Source organism: Ipomoea nil, unplaced genomic scaffold (assembly GCF_001879475.1).
Source record: "Ipomoea nil cultivar Tokyo-kokei standard unplaced genomic scaffold, Asagao_1.1 scaffold3087, whole genome shotgun sequence".
Classification (NCBI taxonomy): Eukaryota; Viridiplantae; Streptophyta; class Magnoliopsida; order Solanales; family Convolvulaceae; genus Ipomoea; species Ipomoea nil.
This window is the reverse complement of record NW_017619515.1, coordinates 700,393-715,000: the sequence shown is the minus strand read 5'-3', so window position 1 is coordinate 715,000 and position 14,608 is coordinate 700,393. Positions and strand designations below refer to the sequence as shown.

The following is a 14,608-nucleotide window of genomic DNA, read 5'->3' as shown; positions in this document are numbered from 1 at the left end:
AAGAAAGACTTCTACAAAGTCTGGTCTAGGTTTCACAGGAAACAGCTCAAAGGATAAAACAGTGTTTGTCAAAGCGTCAGGCCCTGGTCAAGGAGATATTCCAGAATCTAGCACAATGACACATCACGTTGGCACAGTAAGATTACTCAAGCCATATTATAAATCCTATAACCCGGTATGTCATTATTGCAGGTTACGGGGTCATACCAGACCTGAATGCTATTACTTCTACAAGGATCAAAGAATCGAGAAGTTCAAACACAAGAACATTCAACCCTTTACAAGACAAATCTGGGTTAAAAAGACAGATTATATCTCATTCGTCTCTTTCCACTCTAAAAGTACAGGTCGAGAAGAAAAATAGTACTTCGATAGTGGGTGTTCACGTCACATGACAGGAAATGCTAAATTTCTGAGTAACGTAAACACAAGCAAATGTGAAGTTACCTTTGGTGACGGTATAAAAGGACAAGTCACTGGTATAGGCACGCTAAACGTAGTTGGACTGCCAAAACTAGAGAAAGTTCTACTAGTCAAAGGACTTCATGCAAATCTTATAAGTATAAGTCAACTATGTGACCAGAACTGGAACATGAGCTTCACCAAAAATAACTACAGTGTCCTAGACAAAACAAATCAATGTGTTATGGAAGGTACAAGGTCAACTGATAATTGCTATATTCTCACTAATAATGTTTTGGGTTGCAGGATCAATGTAGATGAAACTGAGCTTTGGCACCAAAAGCTAGGACATCTAAGTTACAGACTTCTTGACAAACTTGTGAAGATTGAAGGTGTTCGTGGATTACCCAAACTAAAAGTCAAACCAACCATATGTGGTGCATGTCAAGCAGGAAAGAAAACCAAATCCTCTCATCCAGCTCAGCACACCATAAACACAAGTCACTGCTTGGAGCTGATCCACATGGATCTCATTGGACCAACTCAAACAGAAAGTGTTAGAGGTAAGAAATACATACTAGTTTGTGTAGATGATTATTCTCATTTTTCTTGGGTTACCTTTCTCAGGGACAAGTTTGAGACCCTTGAAGCTTTCAAATCTCTGGCATTAAAACTCCAAAAAGAAAGACATGAGCCCATCATTCGAATCCGAAGTGATCACGGATGAGAATTCGACAACAATCTGTTCGATACCTTGCAACCAAACAGGAATCACACATGAATACTCAGCACCAAAAACACCTCAACAAAATGGAGTTGTTGAATGGAAGAACCGCACAATTCAAGAAATGGGACGAGTTCTGCTCAATGCCAAAGGACTACCTCAAAAATTTTCGGCAGAAGCTGTGAACACTGCATGTCACATCATCAACAGGGTCTATCTACGTCCAGGCACGAATCAGACTCCGTATACATTATGGAAAGGTAAGAAACCAAACATTAAATATTTTCATGTTTTTGGATCACGTTGTTTTATCTTGAAGGATCGAAACCCTGTCGCAAAGTTTGAACCAAAAAGCGATGAAGGCATCTTCCTCGGCTATTCAACGAACAGTAGGGCATATCGTGTATACAACAAAGTTACCAAAACCATTATGGAGTCCACAAATGTTGTAATTGATGATCAACCGAGTGATATTATCACAATGTCTCAGCCTAGACCAGTGACAGAACCTGACACAAGTTGTCCTGAACCTAGTCTAGAGGCTATTATGCCATCTCCCACGTCAACTCAACCTGAGCAAGAAACTGAGTCTGAGTCTGAATCTGACACTGATCACGGTAACATTGATATCCCTACTCGCATCCAGAAAGCTCATCCAATACAAAATGTAATTGGAGACCTTAGTTCCGGCGTAAAAACCAGAGGTAAACCGAAACGTGATTACCTTCAATTAGCAGGATATTCTTGTTATACTTCGCAGATCGAACCGAAGAATATCAAAGAAGCTCTAACAGACGAACACTGGATCAAGGCCATGCGAGAAGAACTGGGGCTGTTCGAACGAAATAAGGTATGGTCTTTAATTCCTAAACCTGACAATGTTAATGGTTTAGGTACCAAGTGGATCTTTCGCAACAAAACCGATACAGCTGGTAACATCGCTAGAAATAAAGCGCGGCTTGTGGCCCAAGGCTACTCCCAAATCGAAGGAATCGACTACGATGAAACATTTGCCCCTGTTGCACGGCTAGAGTCAATACGACTCCTTCTATCGATTGCCTGTGCCCTAAAATTCAAGCTGTTTCAGATGGACGTTAAAACAGCCTTCTTAAACGGATATCTCTCGGAAGATATATACGTTGCTCAGCCTAAATGGTTTGAAGATCCACATCATCCAGATTATGTCTACAAATTACAAAAAGCTCTCTATGGCTTAAAACAGGCCCCAAGAGCCTGGTATGAGAGACTTACTCAATACCTTCTTCAGAACAGCTACAAAAGAGGAGGATCAGACAAAACATTATTTATAAAACGATCAGGTAAACACATAACAATTGCTCAAGTGTATGTAGATGATATCATTTTTGGATCCACACAACCAAGAGAGACAGACCAGCTAGTCAAGGTAATGCAACAGGAGTTTGAAATGAGCATGATAGGCGAACTCACTTATTTTCTTGGATTACAAGTAAGTCAAACTAAAGAAGGGATTTTTATTTCACAAGAAAAATACGCGAAAAATCTTCTATCAAAATTTGGGCTTGAATCTGCAAAAGATGCTCGTACTCCTATCTCCACGACTACTAAATTGTTCAAAGATGAAAAAGGAACATTTGTAGACTCTACTATGTACAGAAGTATGATAGGCAGTCTACTATACTTAACAGCCAGTTGTCCAGATATTATGGTTAGTGTTGGGATGTGTGTACGCTATCAAGCCGATCCAAAAGAGTCACACTTAAAGGCGGTAAAGCGTATTATAAAATACGTTAAAGGTACGATCAATTATGGTATTTGGTACTCGAACGATACTAATCTGAATCTTGCAGGATACAGTGATGCTGACTGGGCAGGTAATGCTGACGATAGAAAAAGTACATCGGGCGGATGTTTCTTTATCGGAAAAAATTTAGTCGCCTGGCTAAGTAAAAAGCAGAACTCGATTTCACTCAACACAGCTGTAGTTGAGTATATAGCAGCGGGTAGTTGTTGTACACAATTACTCTGGATGCGTCAGATGTTAATAGACTATGGTATAGAACAACAGAGTATGGCATTGTTCTGTGACAACACCAGCGCGATCAACATCTCTAAAAATCCAGTTCAACACTCCAGGACGAAACACATAGTTATTCGACACCACTTTATTCGTGAACTAGTTGAAGAGAAAGAAATTATTTTGGAATATACTTCAACAGATAAAAATCTTGCAGACCTATTCACCAAGCCGTTAGACAAATCGAGATTTGAACTGCTTAGAGCTGCCCTTGGGGTTTGCAATCCCACAGCGTAATCTTTCCCACCAGGTACAACAAATAATCTCTAATTAATTTTTTTTTGCTAACATGGTTATTTATTTGTTGCAGGAAAAACAAAATTCTAAACCTCTTTTTAAATATTCTCGTTTTTTTTTTCCATTCTAATTATGCCAAGCATCATTAAGAATTCTATACCTGCATGCTTCCTTTCGGCTTACCTACCTTATATATCTATATATTAATCTACACCTCTACAAAATTAAATGTGTCATGAAATAATAATTCCAAACCGCTTCCACCACTCTCTCCTAGTATGACTCTACTACTACCCCTACAAACTAGTCACATCACTCATCCCATCCATCACAGCTTTTGAGAAACCCATTAATTGAATGTCTCCTTGCCTTTCTTAGTCTTACACGCCAAACACACACTCTTCCTCTTCATCTTCATCTTTACCTCGCCAAATCACCAAACCGTCAACAATGGAAGAACACAACCCTTTCGCTATTTTCACAACTAAATCCAAAAGATTGGAGCTATTCCGCCACATCATCAACGCTGAGTCTCCTCTTACATCTGATGATACGAATAGAGTTCTCCCCACAATCAAACACCATGCAAGCTTTCTTGAAGGACTCTCGGACAAGGAAATCGGACAGATCCAAGCTCTAGCTCGGTTCATATCAGTGGAGCCGTGGACTTTTCCAGTCGAATCAACTGATCTACCTCCGCCACAATCTGAGTTCGTGCATGCCTCATCCCCGGAAACTATGGTAGTATCCTCACCTTTAGATGAAACTATTTCTGCATCTAGAAAATTAAACTTCAACATCTCTTTGCCAAATCAGTTTGTGTCCATCTCAAGTGGTTTGTGTGCGCCTTCCTTTCCTTTACAACGTGATCCGTATGACTCTTCTTCACAAAAATTACCTGAAAATCTTGTGCCATTATATGATTTAGTACATGCTGTGTCATCTCCCTTCACCATTCGAAATATTAACCAATATGTGTCTCCCATGACTTGTGTTGCATTCTCTATTCCCATAACCATACCAGTCTCAAAATCCACAGAGGTTCCCATTCCTGTGCCCACCTCTCATGACTCTGTCTCTGTGCCCGTGAGCAAATCTTCCCGAAAAGGGAAAGAAAAAATTACTATTTCAGGTACAGTCGAGAAAAGAAAAATTGGAGCATTGGAGGATGTTGTCTGTTTGTCTGACTCCAAGCACTCAAAAAGAGGGCCCACATTACCACCTAGAATGACAAGGTCTAGATCAGTTTCAGGCCTAGTACCAAGTCCAGCCCCTGCACCAGCAGCTGTTACTGTCCCTTCTGGCTCAAAGATGAAGCAATCCAAGAAGAAATACCACCCTATTTTGCTGTCTCCGGCTTTGATGGCTGAATGTTCATGCTACTCGAGATTTTATTCTGGAGAAATCCATCGATGTGGAAGAATTAACAAAAAAATGCAACATTGTGCCTATCTTGCAAGATCAATGCATGCTTGCCTCACTAGTTCATACTGGACCATATTCCACATGGATCACTGCCGAGTTTTACACGAATTTGTCTTTGGATACGTTTTCGGAGGGGTCACCTTGGTTTCAACAAGTGTTCATCCGGGATAAATGGTACCCCTTAAGTCCGGCAGTGATCAATTCCTACTTGGGTACTCCAAATTGTCAAGCTGCTCCTGACCCGAGTCCTAATCTCCTAGCCGCTGCTTTAACTCACAACAAAGTGGTCACTTGGCCAAGTACCGGACTCGAAAGCCTAAAGCTCACCACAGTCTACTCTGTTCTTTTACGCATTGCCTCAACAAATTGGATGCCGGCTGTTCGTCATCATCTTGTGTCTGACCAGCTTGCTGCCCTCCTTTACAAGATCAGGAACCGACTCTCTTTCAATCTTGGAGAAATCATCTTTGTTCATCTTTCTCAATTTGTGCGACATAGGGAACCTAAGGTACATCTTCCATTTCTTGGTCTCATTTTCGGGATTCTACAGGAACATGGGTCAATCCCTACAAAGATGAGGTGGTGATTGCTAATGACTCAGTCTATAAATATGATGATCGTTTAACCCATAAGGATCACTATGATGATAGAGCTACGCTCATGATCACTCCCATCGCACCAACTGCCACGCCCTCTGCGTTTGCCCCTGCATCATCCGCTGACACTGCTTCAGCTCCTAATCCCCGTCCTACGACAGTGTTCAAGGAACCTCAGACACTTATGGATCGCCGTCAAATTGTCCTCACTCTTCAAGCGTCAATTGCTCAACTTCGCACATCGGTTGCTTCTCAACAAATAACCATTGATGGCTTAGAAAAGTTGTTGGGTGCTCAGTTGGAAGAAATAGCCCGAATAGAGGCCATCTATGCTCGAATTAGATCTACTACTGGCGCTGGCACTGGTTCTATTTCTGAGAGTGATGAATCTGAGTCGGGTACCCCGTCTGCAAGTTAATCCAATCCACTAGTATGATGTTCACCAGTTTGTTTGTCATTTATTTGGCAAAAACAAAGGGGGGGGGGGGGGTATTGGAGAAAGGGGGAGTATGGAAATGTTTGGATGTTTGGAAATGTTTGGTTGGTTTTTGGTATGGATGTTAATAATTTTGGTATGAATTGCTATGAATAACTTAAGTATGACTATCTTGGTATTTTTGGTATGTTGACTGCAATTTTGGTATGAATTGCTATGAATGACTTAAGTATGAATGTCTTGAGATATTTGGTATGTTGACTGCATGGTATGAATTGGTTTTAATTGGAATGCATATGAAGAAAGGAAAGCTCCAACTTAGGGGGAGTAATTCAAATTACAGTATGGAAAGCGTGACATATATGGTATGTTTGATACAACACTAATTCATGCATGATTCACTATTTATTAATTGGATGAAGCATGTGAGTCAACATCAACTAAGGTCCAAAATAAAAACCCACACACAAATAAGCCTTCGTCAGGTCCTAAAAGATTTAAAATTGCATAGTTAATTTTCTTTATATGTTAAGTACGTATACTATGGGATGTTGATAAAATATTCAGTTCTTCTTCCCAAAGTATAATGATACTATTGTTTTACCAAATAAATTTCCAAAGGGGGAGATTGTAAGTGTACAAAATAGTACACATTAGATTGGCTAATTTATTAGTTTATTTTATTAATATGTAATGTTAATTAGTATGAGTTGTAATTAGTATTTTGGACCAAGCTAAAATGTGTGGTGGAGATTTATTGTTAATAAGTTGGACAAAGAGCAAGTCTGAAGATCTCAAGTTAAAGAAGATGTGGTTGAGAAGAATTCAAGCCACATGAGTGCTACAATCAAGGATTGAAGGAATGAGAATTGCGTACAGTATATAAGGAAGGGAAAACAAAAGAGGAAGTTGCCAATTCTGAAATTCTGAATCCATACGCAAGCTTCCTATATTACTGCTTTAATATTGATTATATTATATATGAGATTTAAATCTGTACTTCAAATCAGTACCTGTGACAACTGAAGTGCTACACCAAAGATGGTTATGGCATGCACGGTTCAGTCCAGATTAGGTGTTTAAGAAGAGTTGTAGTGGTAAAGGCTGTGAGCCATTTGTAGTTACCTCTTGTAATACTCCGTGGTGAACATCTAGTGGATTGGGTAGACGTGTTGCCCCACAGACGTAGGAGAAGGAGCTCCGAACTGCGTAACAATTCTACTGTGTCTTTACTTTGTTTATGCTTTCAATTTTGTTATTTATGCGTTGATCAAATTGATTTAATTGAACAACGAAATTGTCTCGTAACATAAAATCAAGTAGAATTCTTAGTGTTAAATTGATTTCAAGATACACGGGCATTTTCAGATCCCACATTGAAAATGTTTGGAAAGATGAGCTCTTGAGCTCCTCAAGAGGAGGAGTTAATTCCTGCAATGGTCCTCCCATTATGTTGATTTTCCTTTATTCCTTTATCTCTTGAAATCTTTCTTGGTTTACAGGCTTCCTGTTATGTTTTCTGTGAGTTTGTGTTTTACCTATGAACTGAAACTTCCATATTCCTTACACATTTTTGTTGTTATGATGTCAATAACACAGACTAGAACAGTTAATAGAAATATGCACTCTTACATGAAGCTGGAGCCGGGGATGGCGTCGAGATAAGCCTGCATTTCGAACCAGATTTGCAGATTTCTTCAATTTGCAGATTTCTTCAAGAAATAGCAACCTGAATGTGAAGGCTATTTTCCGGCGTGTCTACAACCGTCCTCCACCAGACACTCTATTCGACCGGGCTGTACGACATGATGACGCAGAAGTGGAGTGACCCGAAAATGAATAACGTGGCAGTGATGGCATTGGCTAAGAAAATCGGGGCCAGGCTTATCGCCGGTGGGATCGGAGCTGCCGTGGGGAACCCTGCAGACATGCCGATGGCATCGAATCCGGTGGACGTTCTAAAGACAAGGATGATGAAAATGAAGGTGGCGCCGGGGATGGTGTCACCTTACGCAGGCACCTTCATTCATTTGAACATGCAAAACAATGATGTAAAAAAATACAAAAATGTTTTCAGAAAAGGGAAGCTATATTCAATCAATTTTTTTTTTGGTGTTCACCCACTATTATATGTACAAAAATTGTGATCACAAATATATGATCAGGCTAAACTATAAAACTCAGGTAAAGGCAATCAAATCAAAAGGTTTTGCTACTAAGATGTTTCAGCTAAAAAGCTATAACTCTTTGAAAGACCCTACTCAAGTCAATGACAAGGTGCTGTTTGGTAAGTTTTTTGTTCTTATTTTTGCTATTTTTCATTCAACTATTTTTGTATTTGGTATACTAATCATTTGTTTTTTGTTTATACAGATTTAATAGGCAGAGTGGTCGAGATCTATGATCCTGTTGACAAAATCACAGGTGGTAGACCAGCCAAACTACTAGATTTTTAAATGGCTGACAATGAGTAATAAGTTTCATACTAACAAATCTGTTCATATATTTCCAATGATTATATATTTTCTAACACACTTGCTTATGGGAAATACCTTACAATGCACTGTGTGGGACAGTCATGTTGGTGCCATGCTACCATACTATGATGCAGGTCTTAAAGAACCACTAATTTTGGTTCTTCAGCTTTGTCGGGCAAATGTGGTCAATGGTAAGTTATAATCATAGATTATTCTTTTACAGTATTTCTAGGTTTTCCATTGTTCATTAACATCTATCATGCTAATAGGTAAAGTCAGAATCACTAGCTGCTATGATGCTACCCAACTTCATTTCAATGCATCTTACCAGGAATTTGCTGATTTTAGGTCTCAGTAAGTGCCTAAATTTTATGTTCTATCTACACTCTACATTTTCTAAACTATTGTATCAGACATTTATACAACTGTGTATTAATTTTACCTTTAGGTTAACTGCTACAAACAGTCCTTTACGCAGTATCAGTACTGTAACAGTGCTGTCTCAATCAATAGGAATTGATGACTTTATGAGTGGTGCTTTGACTGTAACTGCACTAGCTGATCTATTGAAAAAGAAGCAGGTTAGAGTCTATAGTTCTAAAAACCATGAATACAGTCCAGAAAACTGATTATAGATTAAATAAGATAGATTACATAAGACAGAGTAACCAAGTAATTTCAAAAAAAAAAAAAAATTGCAGAATGGGGAATTCTATGTTCCTGCTGAAATTGTAGCCATTGAAGGTTCTTTTGGATAAATGTACATCTCTTGCATGTCACCATGATGTAACAGAAAGCTTTATGAACAAGCAGGTGATCTGATTTGTACAACGTATGATCAGAAATATAAATAAGGAATGGTCAGGTATCGGGTCAAAGTTATTGTTCTAGATAAAGGTCTAGGAGATGCTCCATTCCTTTTATGGGATAAGAATTAGTTGGTATCCCAACACACAGTTTCTACACAAAGTATAATAAGGTAAAGTTACATTACTTTTAAATTTAACACATACATATAAAGTCTTTTTGTATTTGTCTTTTTTAAAAGTATGCTATTTTCTGTTTGTTAGGTTTCTGGCATTCCAAAAGAATTGGAATCATTAGTTGGTATGAGAATGGTATTTAAGATATCATTAAAAATGGAGTTCATGAAGGGAGCTAATTCAACATACACTGTTATGAGAGTTCTAAGGGATGAAGTCTTAGTCTTAGCATACTGTTCTAAACTGATTGAAGACCAAGATAAGGATTTGGTATAAAAAATGATAGATGAGGATGAGGAAAAAGAGGAGGAATCAGATCACGTTGTTATTGTTACTAAAGTAAAATCAATTTTTAAATTTTTAATCCTATGTTTGACATGTTTTAGACTAAACTTTATTTTATTATACAGGAATGGAGACAATGATGTCAACAGTCCATTAAGTATACAACAGTCTCAAAGGCTAGACAATGAACCTGAAGATTCTAATAGTGTGAAGAGATCGCTAATGGACCAATTCTCCACCTCTAGCAAGAAACGAAAAACTGTGGCTGTTAAACAAGAAAAACTTTAAGATCTGGGAGACTACAGACTATTACTACATTAGTGTTATTTTTTATCTTTTTAAACTGTCACTTGCCCTGCTCAATCTCACTATGTTTGTGCTGAACAATTTCATTTTGTTTGAATCTATGATTAGACACTTTGCCTTTGTTAAGATTTCTTTTTATAAACATTCATAAATATCTGTTTATTAGTTTCTATTATTAGATATATGAAAATGTATGCAGGACAAGAAGGAAACAAACACAAGGAAGCAAACACAATCACACTCAGTTAAAGAAGCAAACACAGTCAAGCAGTGTACCACACAATGGTTTTCAATTATTAAATTATAGCCATCTGCTAAATGTGTATCCAGGCCAAGTACTAAGTCTGTATTTTAAATTAGACTCTATCTAATGTAATAAAACTAATTATTTACACTGTATACAGACTGCTATTTTACTTTAAAACTCACACAGTTTAAATATCATCATTAGCAAACTACCAAAAAGAGTAACCTCTGACAATAGTAAAACAGTAACACTTCACATATAACATTTAATCAATCAAACACACTAATCATGTAATTAAAAAAAAAAACTAAAATTTAAAGTAATAAATTATACATTCACTTTATGGATTTAAGCTTTGTGTTTCAAGTACAAAATTAAAACAAAAACAATACTTTTATCAGAGTATGTATAAGTAGATAGTCCTACACTCTAGACCTTTAAATCAACATTACTTAAATTAAAAATTGACTTGGTCTAGTTAAAATGTAATTAAATTTTATGACAATTGTGAAACATTAACTATGTACAAAACCCGCCTAGAACCCCACCCGACCCACCATGTAGTTATTTATAAAAGTTTTTTTTATAATTTCATGTAAATTTTTACTATTTTTATATCTAAACTACTAAGTTTATTTTTAAAAATTAAAAATTTAATTTTATATTTAAATATTTCTATTATTTTATGTTTTATATAACTAATGAATTTTATTATTTTATTATGTGTATGTAATTTAATTTAATTTTTTTTGAAAAAAATAACAACATTATAAGTGGTGGGTACCCGTAGTGGGCACCCGCACCCGGGGGGGGGGGGGGGGTGGTGAAGGTGAGTTTTAAAAAAGTCCACCCGATGCGGGTTGGGGGTGGGGGTGGGGGTGGGTGGAGAAAATATAAGGTGGGTCGGGTGATGGATGTTGCCTTCCCCGGCCCATTGCCATCCCTAACCAAAACCTTCGTGTTCATGCATTTGGTGTCTTCAACTACTTTTCCTGTGTGATTTCGACAATAGCTGCTCGGTTGTTTGTTTTTCTTGGCAAACTTGCTGTCGTTCTTCACCGCATGTAGGGCAATAATAAGTAAATGAGTGAATTCCATTTTTGGTCCTACTATTATAGGCGTTTTTCCAATTTTAGTCCATCATAATTATTTTTGTTACATTGCGTCTACTATTATTAAAAGTGTTCCAATTTTAGTTTATTTTTAGATTTTCCGTGGACTAAAATTGGAACACTTTTAATAATAGTGGACGTAATGTGACAAAAATAATTATGATGGCCTAAAATTGGAATGACCCTTATAATAGTAGGACCAAAAATGGAATTCACTCTAAGTAAATATTAGTAAGATAAAGGACAAAATTAAAAAAAGGCTAAAGTGTCATCCCGCACCATGAACCATTTCTGATTATTCATGCCACACCATGAACTTTAATAAGTGATATTTAGAGCCATAAACCATAATTTTTTTTTCATCTGGAACTTTTTACAGGTTACCGGTAATAATAATGCTGACGTGAAATTTTTTATTAGTTTTTTTGGTATTTTTCTTCTTTCGCCTTCGTATTATTTTTTTTTTCGTATTTTTTTTCTAAACGTATAGGTCTGCTCTGCTTTTTTCGCTTCTCGTTTCTCTGATAAGGCCTGCTATACAGAGTTTGGTATCGGAGAAACAAGAAGCGAAAAATGCAAAGCAGGCCCTATACTACGTTTAGGAAAAAAGAAAAATAAGCAAAATAATAATAATAATAATAATAATAATAATAATAATAATAATAATAATAATAATAATAATAATAATAATAATAATAATACGAAGGCGAAAGAAGAAAAATACCAAAAAAAAAAAACTAATGAAAAATTCCATGTCAGCAATATTATTACCGGTAACCTGTAGGAAACCTGTAAAAAGCTCTAGACGAAAAAAAAATATTTGGTTTATGGCTCTAAATATCACTTAATAAGCTTAATAAGTTCATGGTGCGGCATGAATAATCAGGTATGATTCATGGTGTGGGATGACACTTTAGCCTTAAAAAAACAATTAGGCAAAGCACAACAAAGAATGCACAAAGTATATATATATATATATATATATATATATATATATATATATATATATATATTGTTAGTTTTACGGCTTAGTGCAGTCGATCGGCGTAAAATATTAGGTCAAAAGAGAGAAAGTATTTAGTAGAGAAAAGAGCGCCAATTACTTTTTATTCCGGAACCGTTACAAGATGACCCCGTGATGGTATTTATACAAGGAATTAGATCCTTATAAGGCAAGAAGAAAGAAAAATTTAACTAAAATTATACTTTAGAATCTACCAAAACCGGCGTATTAATTGCCAAAAACAAGGAAGGAAATTACTTGCTGCTCAAGGAAATAATCACCCGGATATCCGCCCTTAACCGCACACGGTTGGGGACGCTCTAAATGCCCAGTCTGATCGCCCATCAGACCAGCTGAGTACCCGGTCAGGGACACTCTGACTACTGAGTTTGGTTGCCCATTCGGTTACAAATTTTTATTTTTTTTTTTTTGAGTTGGATGATCTAATTTCAGTTTTTTTTTTTTTTTTAGTTGAATGGTTCAATTCCTATTTCACAAGTAGTTGAATAACTTATTTTACCTTCATTCCAATATTTAATTAGCCTAGAATCTGGTGCTAAATGGACAAGACAGTTTATAAACCTAGATGCTAGAATAAATCGTTTAGCAATATTGAATCTCACTCAAGCTGTCTAAATAGGTGTTCCTTTTCCTCCTATACTAGAAATGTTTAAATAACTCAAAACCTGTACTCTGCTCATGACAGGGAAGAGCTGCCAAAGATATTTTTTATGGAGTAACAGAAATAGTAAATGTGTTTATTTCTATGTTTTTGCCATATTTGAAAACAGAGAACGAAGAATAGAAAACTAAAAAGAAAATGGAAAAAGGAGAATTGAAGTAAACGCAACCCCGGGGCCCTTGATTTCCATTTGTTGTACAGGTCTTAAGTTTGCAAGATCCTTGCACAGTTGCATAGTTTCACACTGCTTTTCTTCATTTATTCTGTAAACCTGTATGTTGTGATTCCCATTTTCAATTGAAATGCAATCTTGTTTCCACTATCACATTGCTCAGTTATGTGCACAAGATTGAGGAAATTAAGTAAACAACCATTCTTACAGTAAATATAGACTTTCATAGTAAACTCGAGCATATATTCTCTGCATAAAAAATCTGTATTTCCATTCTTCTATTGTATCCGTATCCGTATTCCTCTCGTTGTAAACTTGAAGATTGCCCGCAGTTGGATTTGAAGCTATGGTAATACTTTTCCTTTCTTTACTTACAGAGAACATCTTCCTTTTTTGAGTTACCAAATCCAAAGATATGAAGCATGGTACATCTCTTTCAACATGCTCTGAATGTTCAGAATCTGGATCATCAACTGCACGGTCTAGAAATACAAGCAATTCTCCATCCACATTCCAAATTCCTATTGGTCTCCAAAATCCAATATTATTATATACGTTTAGAGCAGAATCTATGCGTGCTTGTTTACACCAATAAGTGTTGTTGTCATTTTCAATCATTAACGAAATATCAATGCATCTGTTATTCCCCACAATTGGTGGTGAATATCCAAGTAAAACAATAGTCTCATTCATTATTGAGACTGAAGCAATATTAAAATCAGATGGCAACTCAATCCTCCCAAACACCTCATTATCCATGTCAAACCAAATCAAGTAGTATTCATTACTGAAATACCTTTCAGCCTGCCAATAGTACTTCCCTTTTAAATAAAAATCATTTTTCTTATTCCGAATATTTTGATAAGATGTAACTGAATTAATCTGTCTCAAACTCCAAGAATCACCATGATCTTGACTATAAACCATTGTCATTTGGTGAACAGTAGTTCTCTCATCCAAAGAACAAATTTGTATTAGCATGACAACCTTCCAAGTCATGTTGTTAGAAATCCCAAATCCAAATTCACTAAGTGCAAATAATGCATCGCAAGGTGCTTTATAAGGGACAGTAACCGAGGGTAAGGCTTTAACTTTTCTAATGGAGGGATTCCATATAAAAATATCATAAATAAGATAATCACCATTATTAAGTTTATCATTCTTGGTCAAAATCAAGCATAGCATACCTTTACAACACTTAACCCACTGCTCTCTTGGGGTTCCTGGGATGTCTAAGTATATGCATCCAACCTCATTATACTCGGATTCTTTGTCAAGCAAATAATATTCTCTAAAATCCCAACCAACCTCTAAAAGAACACAATCGGTTTTTGCTTTGCAAATTTCATACTGTTTGTGCATGAAGTGCTGATCACTTTTTATCAAATCATAGAAAAATTTACAAACACACTTAAATCGCATAAGAGACTTTACCGGTAATCTCGATAAAATATCACTCACCAGA

General features: G+C 36.5%; 1 long non-coding RNA gene across 1 annotated transcript; it reads left to right on the top strand.

Moving 5' to 3' along the window:
* Positions 1-5,822: 5,822 nt before the first annotated feature.
* LOC109166203 lies at positions 5,823-13,239 on the top strand. Its single transcript, XR_002051613.1, has 3 exons — positions 5,823-5,833; positions 8,929-8,934; positions 13,173-13,239. It is a non-coding gene; the product is annotated as an uncharacterized LOC109166203 (long non-coding RNA).
* Positions 13,240-14,608: the final 1,369 nt, after the last annotated feature.